At 47.6% G+C, this 8,685-nt stretch overlaps 1 pseudogene; it reads right to left on the bottom strand.

Moving 5' to 3' along the window:
* Window positions 1-1,657: 1,657 nt before the first annotated feature.
* LOC120933931 lies at window positions 1,658-1,788 on the bottom strand (annotated as a pseudogene).
* Window positions 1,789-8,685: the final 6,897 nt, after the last annotated feature.

The following is an 8,685-nucleotide window of genomic DNA, read 5'->3' as shown; positions in this document are numbered from 1 at the left end:
CATTTGGCAGGCAAAGAACTTAAATTGGTTGTGTAAACCTCAGTAATGAAATCTGAACAAAGCACATATATTTGTAGTGTCTATCTCCAAAGCTCCAAGTGTTATTTCTCTCTGGTTCTTTGTTCCTCTGTTATCAGCATGTATCACTTTTGACAAGCTTTCCCGACACATGAGGTAAATTGTGAAGGGGGAGGAGAGCTCACATCTTGTCTATTCAGAATACAGCTCTGTAACTGCAGCTCTCCACCCCCTTCTCTATGCTCCTCACAGATACAGAAGGATTTTATCACAAATCTGCACGTTTGAAGGGATGTAGAGAAGAGGTGGCTGCGGATAAACAAGTAAAACTTATGTAGGAGGATTTGTTTCATCTCTGTGTATCACCTGAAGCTATTCACTTCATTAGGTTTATGAGAGGGTTTACAACCTCTTCAAAGCTATTTGAATGGTCCCATGATTACTGAATATATGTAGCATCCTCTTAGTCAGGTTGCTAAGCAATATAAAAATTTTGTTTTTAGTTTTATTTGTGTAGTTGTGCACTTGGATTCTCCCTAAGCTCATTGGGGTTGCTGTTCCCAGTATATGTCACTGGCACACTTGGCGATAGTATGAGGTTTCCCTTTTTTCTGTTGAAAAGCCTGTGGCGTGCAAAACACAACCCAAAAACTCCACCCGGTGCAGGGAAAAATGTGCACACACATAAAGAGTGACATCACAAAAAACTGCGACTGGTGCAAACGTCAGTGGTCCTCCGAAAAGGACCCGTCTCTGATCCCCCGGGGCGTTAGGCTCCTGGCAGGGAAAAGAGTAAACTGTGGTCCATACAGCCGAAGCCATATGGACCCATCTTGGTCCAAGCAGCCGAAGCCACAAGGACCCAACATCCTCAGAGGGACTGCCGAAACAGAACCCTCCTCGGTGAGGCTCCCCCGAAGGGAGACCCCATGAGAGCCGGTGAACCTAACCAGAAGGCCGAGTCCACCAACTCCTAAGACTTTCAGAGACCGGCCCGAGGACCAGCATCCTACTCGCCACACATAAAGTGCAAGCACCACACAAAAAGTGACAAACAAAAACAACACACGGGGAAAAATAATAAAAGAAAGTGGGGAAAAGGAAGATGGGAAGGTGAGGAAAGTGACCAATGTGAAATACATTGGCCGGCCCTCCGGCCAGGATAAAAATTCCACTGGTCCTAGCCAAAAGGCCCGGCCCAAGCGGCAGGTGTGAAAAGTGTGTTGTGGAGATCAGTGACCTGAAGGTGCCACACGATGAGTGCCCCTCAAACACTCGTGCAATGTATGGCACCCCTGGACTGCCACTCCAGGGGCACAATCTCCACAGGCTTTTCAACGGTCCCTAGCCCCCGGTCCGGACCGGCAGCACCCTTCCCAGCCAGGAAGGTGGGAGAAGAGGTTGGGGAGAGCCTACTGACGCAGACTCTACCCACAACCCCTATCTCTCCCACCTAATCACATTCTGGAAGTACTACCCGCTCCTTCCCGGTTAAAGGAGAAGCAAGGGTTCCCTCCAGAACAACTGACTGGGGCAGTTACCACCAAATCCAGGCCAACGGCCAGGGACCCGGCCTCTTGGCTTCGACCTCATGCCTCTCTGTCCAAATCAGAAGGCTTCCACCTCCACACCAACAGGCTTAGCGTCCGCCGACTGCCATCCCTTTCCCCCTGCCACAGGGTACCGGGGACAGTCAGCTTAGCACCACCTATTGGCAACTGATAAGAACAGATACTACACTTGATCTTAGCCAAAAGGCCGAGAAGCGATATGAGGTTTCCCTGCCAGGCTGAGTTATGAATACTCATATTTTCCCTAGCCATCCCCAGTAGGAGGTTCAAGCCACTGGGGCAGGGGTCAAGTCCTGGGGAAAAAAGTGTGGGAACTCCCACCCAAGATCCACTAACGCACCGAAAAAAGTTAAAAATGATACGCTCATATGCATAATTACTACTAATTATACATATGCATAATTACTAAACCACATGTTTTTTTTTCGATCCACTGTACCTTAGTAATCCTTATGTTACTGCCCGCTTCGTGTATATGGATTCATCGGGTAGTGTGTGGGTATTCCGTCACTTCCTCGATGCCGCAATGTCTCCTGGGAGCTTTTGTCATTGTTCCTAGGAACATTGCGAAGGTCTGCCGCGAGTTATCGTGGGATTTAGAAAGAAGTTCTTTCTAAATCCCGCGATAACTCGCGGCAGACCTCTGCAATGTCTCCTGGGAACAATGACAAAAGCTCCCAGGAGACATTGCAGCATCGAGGAAGTGACGGAATACCTGCACACTACCTGATGAATCCATATACACGAAGCGGCCAGTAACAAAAAGGACTACTAAGGTTTGCCTGCCCCTGACAGTGACTCGAGCTGGGCATCGCCGCTTAGTGAAGGATTGGCTCGGGCGGCTCGGCTGCTCTAGTCCTGCAAAGGGAACTGAGTTCCTGCTGTGAAAAAAGTGCAGGAACTCCGTTCCCACGCGTTCCCGCAGGACTTGAGCCCTGCACTGGGGGCATGATGGGGGGTGGGACAAATATTTGGGGAGGGCCATGTGGTTCTTCTCTTGGTCTAGGCTGAGGCCTAAAAAGTGGCTTCTGGGCTATTCTTGTCACCGGGCTCAGGAGCGTGATTGGGGCCGAGCATGCATCTGAAGCACAACGCTACAAATTTAGCCTAGGAGGGTCACCAGCCAGGAAAGCTGTACCAGGTCTTACTGCTGGTTTGCCTACTGTTTGTTAGGGTCTGGGCTGTGGCAGAGGTTGGGAGCCATATCTGCAACCACAGAAACATCTCTGAGACTTCACCCTTGAGGATCCAACCTGATACTACCTCAATAGAAGGCAACAGGAATCAAAGTCTCAACGCCTCTAAGTTGGCCTTTCCTTCTGCTCTCAGAGACCAACAAACATGATCCATAAGAAGTTCACATCCTCTCTTTTGGAACTTGATCCTGAGCTCAGGTCAGTAATCACAATGTCCAAGGCCAGATACACACCTTCCAGCCTCCACCAAGAATTCTTCAGTGAGTTCTCCAGACCAGATGCTTAGGTAAAACCGCTGAGTTAGCTCCAACAGTACTTGGGAATAAACCCCCCAGCTCTGCTATAGTGGTAGTTTTCACTCCCCCTGGGCCAGCAACACAACTCTCACCTGTTTTTTTTATCTTCCATCTGCTCTGGCAGACAGGCTGGCTGCCACAACGCTGGGGAAATTGTATTTCTGGTCTGAAGCGGTGGAGTAGAAGACAGAGGCTCAGAAAGCAAGGCGGGACTCCAGGAGTAACAGTTTGCGAAATGCGCCGCTCACAATCGCACACAGGCCAGCCCCGCCACACATGACCCTGTTCAGCCAATCACAGCGTGCCCGCCACCAATCGCTGAGCCTGAACATAGCAGCTGTAGTACACTGAGTGACACAGTCAGTATAAATAATGATTAGGACAACGTGACACTGGTGTTTGATACAACCCCCTAGATGTTGCACCCGGGGCTACCCCCCCACGTTATGTCACTGTTCCTATCACAAATCCTTTCCCCCCTTTACCACAGGTGTCAAACACAAGGCCTGCGGGCCGAATCCGGCCCTCCAGGCCATTTCATGTGGCCCTCGTACCTCTCCTGCAGGTGCAGGAGTGCTCCAGCCCTCCTCTGTTCCTCCTCCAGACCCCTACTTTCTGCTTTCAAACAATGCACCCAGCTTCTTCCCAGCAGAAGCATAAGGAAAGGGGGTGCACTGTGTAAGGGAGAGTAGGGGACTTAACTTCTGATGGTGGGGTGGCTCTTGACATCTAATATATGGGGAGGGGATACTCTGGACATCTAATCTTACAGATACAACCGGCCCTTTTGAGGGCAATCATAATGCTGATGCGGCCCATGATGAAATTGCGTTTGACACCCCGACCCTTTACCATATAACCTTTTCTAGCACAAACCCCCAATTCCCCCTTGAAGCACAATTCCTCTTCTCCCCCCCCCCCTGCATCACAAATCCTCCTGAATCACCAGTCCTGCACACAACCTCAAATTTCCTCCCCTCCTAGAACAATTCTATTCCCCTGCTGCCCCCCAAATTCTTTCTCAATTCCCCCCTCAATCTCCTTATGGTGCCCCCTCCCCCCACATGATACCACAGTGCCCAGGGCAGCTGCCCCTTCCTGCCCACCCCTTGTCCTGGCCCTTCTCCCTTGCACAGTTGTGCGCAATTTTAGTGTGACATGTTTGGTATCTATTTACTTAGCGGGACATCATCTTTTATACTTTATCAAAAATGTGGGTTAAGTTAAAATGCAAAAAATACTTTTTCCCAAAAAACTGCATGCCATAGAAAAATTTCAACACCACCAATTTATCCTCTAGGGCAGAGGTGTCAAACTGGTGGGCCTCCAGCTGTTGCGGAAGTACAAGTTCCATCATGCCTCTGAATCAAGAATCAAGCTTCTAACGGTCAGCCTGGCAATGCCTCGTGGGACATGTAGTTCCAACTGCTGGAGGGCAACCAGTTTGACACCTGTGCTTTAGGGCCTCTGCTTTAAAAATATAAATATAATGTTTGGGGGTTTTAAGATATTTTCTAGCAAAAAAATACTGATTGTTATATGTAAACAAAGTGCCACTAAAGGCTTGGGCTCGGATTCACAAAGCACTTACGCTGACGTATCTCTATATACGCCGCTTAAGTGTAACTACCCTGTTTCTCCGAAAATAAGCCCTACCCCGAAAATAAGACCTAGCGTGAGTTTCTGGGATGGCTGTAATATAAGCCCTACCCCAAAAATAAGCCCTAGTTAAAGTCCTTGTAAAAACATGTAATCCGTTCTGTAAAAAGATTATATAATGTGCAGTGTGTCTCCATTTTGTAACTTTATTGTGGAAAACACCTTATTTACAGCACTGCTGGACGCTCACGTGACCCACCAGAGCTCTTCTCCTCTCCTCCCGGCTGATGTCAGCTGTTGTTTTTTTAATAAAACTTTATTAAGCCCCTACCCACTGCAGTACTCAGAGTGGTGCTGACGTCATTGGGGATCTTGGCCCCTCCCTCTGCAGTATTTGGAGTAGGGAAGAAGAGCTTCAGCGGGTCACGTGAGCGGCAAGCGGCACTGTAATTAAGGTACTTTCCACAATAATGTTACACAAGGAGACACACTGCACATGATATCATCTTTTTACAGAACGGATTACATAATTTTATAAGCTCTTTAAACAAAGGCTTATAGGGGGAGAAACTTTTTTGTACATACCATAAATAAATAAGACATCCCCTGAAAATAAGCCCTAGTGTGTTTTTTTGTAGCCAGAATTAATATAAGACCCGGTCTTATTTTCGGGGAAACACGGTATGTGCCGTCGTATCTGTGCACCGTGCCTATAGAACTAGATACGTCTGAAAATAGGCTTCATCCGACCGGCATAACTTTCCTACGCCGGCGTATCGTGGGCGCATATTTACGCTGGCCGCCTCATTGCAAATATGCAAATGAGGGAGATACGTCGATTCAGGAATGTAGTTGCGCCCGGCGCATAATATACGCGGTTTGCGTAAGGCTTACGTCCGGTGTATAGTTATTCCCCATCTATGAGGCGCAACTCATGCAAAGGTATGGACCAGGGAACAGCCGTCGTATTTTATGTCGATTCCTTAGTAGTACGTGAATAGGGCTGGGAGTAGGTTACGTTCACCTCGTAGGCATTGATTCGACGGTTCTTAGGCAGCTGTTTCGACGTGATTCTGAGCATGCGCACTGGGATGCGGCCACGGGACGGCGAATGCGCCGTACGTTATTTGTATCTTTATGACGCTCAGTCTATCATTTTTATGGGGTCACGCCTCATTAGCATGGCTCACGCCCACTTCCACCTACGCTGGCTTACGCCGAGGAAACCCATCGTAGATTTGGGGGCGAGTGCTTTGTGAATACTGTGCTTGGCGCTCTGCGCTACGCCGGCGTAGCCTAAAAAAGATACGCTACGCCGGCATAAATATGCGCCAATGTATGTGAATCCAGGCCAAGGTCTTCAAGTGGATAAGGTAGGTATTATTCTGTATTCCTCTACTCCCAGGCAACAAAAAAATGTTTTACCTTTGAGGTAGGGTAGGGTAGTTTAAACACCCCATCCTAAATGAACTAATAAAGAACAGGCACATTTGGCAATATGACTAAGCTGCAGTAAGAACAGAGCGTCCTCACCGCAAAATGAAATCTGCAGATGTGATTAAGCCACACTTCAAATACAGAAACACGGAGGCAGCCTACACACGTCCTGAAAATGATAGCAAGGGTTCGGTTACCAGACTGTTCACTTAATGTTAATGGTCACTGAGCTTAGTAAATAAGGTCAGGCTGTGTTCTCTTTGATTGCCCAATCATGTGTAAGATAAATTAGGAAAAATAATTTTCTTTTTTGTATTTTTTTTATTTCTTATACTCATATAATAAAGATTAGTTTGAATGTTACATTGCTCCATTTTTTTTTATCAGCAGGACTGCATAAACCAGCATTACCCTTCCAATGGCTGTTAAATATTTTCATGAGAATGAATAACTGTTCCGTCGAAACTGCTATTTAGCCCCACACTGATGTGAACATGTGGTTTGAATCTGATCGAAATTTTATCTAAATTGATCAGAAGTGAAATTATGGCTCCTTGATTGTTTGCAGATTTGATCATTTTGATCAAATTGTACATCAATCGGATAAAAAATTTTAAATAAAAAGCAAAGCATATACCATTAGCGTTTTGCTAGGGGTTGTGGAGCTGTCCCATTGACTTTAATGCCACATGTTACTCATTCAATTTGTACTGATTCATTACAGGCGCAATTTTTTTTTTTCAGTATTTCTTTTACCACTGGCCTATCAAGCTTAAATCAGGAAGGCTGGCAACTCGGATGCTCTTGAATAAAAGTACTTCATTAGTTACATGAGTACACGGGTACAGGCTGACGCATTTCGGTTAAGAAGACTTCTTAGGCAAAATGTCTCTAGCCAGGACTTTCAGGCCCCACAGATACAATACTTAAATCAGGAAGGCTGGCAACTTGGATGCTCTTGAATAAAAGTACATTACTAGTTACATGGATACACGGGTACAGTCAATACGCTGACACATTTTGCCTAAGAAGCCAAAACGTGTATCCATGTAACTAATAAAGTACCTTTATTCAAGAGCATCCGAGTTGCCAGCCTTCCTGATTTAAGTATTGTATTTGTGGGGCCTGAAAGTCCTGGCTAGAGCAACGGATGACAGTTTGTGGACTTTTATATTAGCATGGAGCTGGGGTAACAATTTGTTTCTCTCACTCGTCTATAAAGGTATGTTTTTAAATGGCCCGGGTAGACACATAGTTAAAGCAAGCTAATAGATGCCAATGCAGCTGTGATCTTGATACAATTTTTTTTTTCTTTTTTTTAAAGTGTATTTTGTGCGTGTACTCGAGAGAGGAGCCAGACTGCAGGAGTTGGGAGTAGGCAGGCCTCCCCCAGAGGCAATCTGCCATCTTTCTCCATGCCCCGGGTGGCAATGGTGGGTGTGTGAGGGGGTCCTCCCACACAGCCCGCCCTACCTGCTCCGCTTTGAAGCCCAACGGGGCAGAGGGACTCCCTATAAGGGAGTGAGAGGATCTAGACTGCTCAACCAGCCCCGTTAGTCCTTCGCCTCTCTTTTTAGAGACCGTGTGGTCAAAGTGCGTGCATGTTAACCCAATTTCGAGTGCGTGTAAGTGTGGTGGTTTTTGTGGGAGGGGGGTGGGCGTAGTGCAGGCTTACCTCGCATAGCACACCCACCGGGAGCCGGGCTGAGACCACCAAACTCAATTCACATGTAGCCGAGACCGGGATCCGAACCCCTAGCTGCAGAGGTGAATGGCTTGTCAGCGCAGTGCCAATCGCGTTGAGCCACCGCAGCTCCTAGATACAATTTTTAAAGTAGTCGTAAAGGTTACCAAAGACCTCTGCAAGGTAAATGCATAATGTGCTAGTATGCATTGCATACGCAGGTGACATCACTGGTTGCTGATCCCTATAATATCTCCTAAAAGTATGTAACCTACAGGTAAGCTTTATTATAAGTTTACCGGTAGGTTTAAATAAAAAAATTGAGTTTACTATCACTTTATGAGTCGGAGAAGGGCTTTATGACAAAAGTGACTGTGTCACTCTAGGGCCGCCTGATCAACTTTATGGGGATCTCAAAGGGGTGCCCCAATGCTGGTGGTGGAACGGAAGAGCCAGACTGTGGGAAACTGATTTCCCACTGAAAAGAGGAGGAACTCAGGGAACTGATCCATTTCCTGATCCCACCTGTGACTAATGACCCCCTGAAGAAAACCTCCCAACGCGCCCGGATTCTGCGGGAACTTCCCGCACAGACTGCATCTTCCCGCACAGGAAGAAGAAGGTCAGAGGGGAGACATGCTCTTACCGGAGCGGAGCGCTGTGTGGTCTGCGTCAGCTGAAGAGAAGAGGAAAACCCAACAGGCTGTGTGCACAGGTAGGAGACAACAGCAACCCCCCGCTCAACAACTTACTTCGATCGCGGCCATAATCCCCCCCCCTCAACAACTGAGATCCGCGGCAACCCCTGCGACCCCCCCCCCCGCTCAACAACGTTGATCACGGCGATCATCCCGCCCCGCTCAACAACTGTGATCCGCGGCACT

The sequence above is a fragment of the Rana temporaria genome, chromosome 3 (assembly GCF_905171775.1).
Source record: "Rana temporaria chromosome 3, aRanTem1.1, whole genome shotgun sequence".
NCBI lineage: Eukaryota > Metazoa > Chordata > Amphibia > Anura > Ranidae > Rana > Rana temporaria.
The sequence above is the reverse complement of the archived record's forward strand: the minus strand, read 5'-3'. Positions and strand labels throughout refer to the sequence as shown.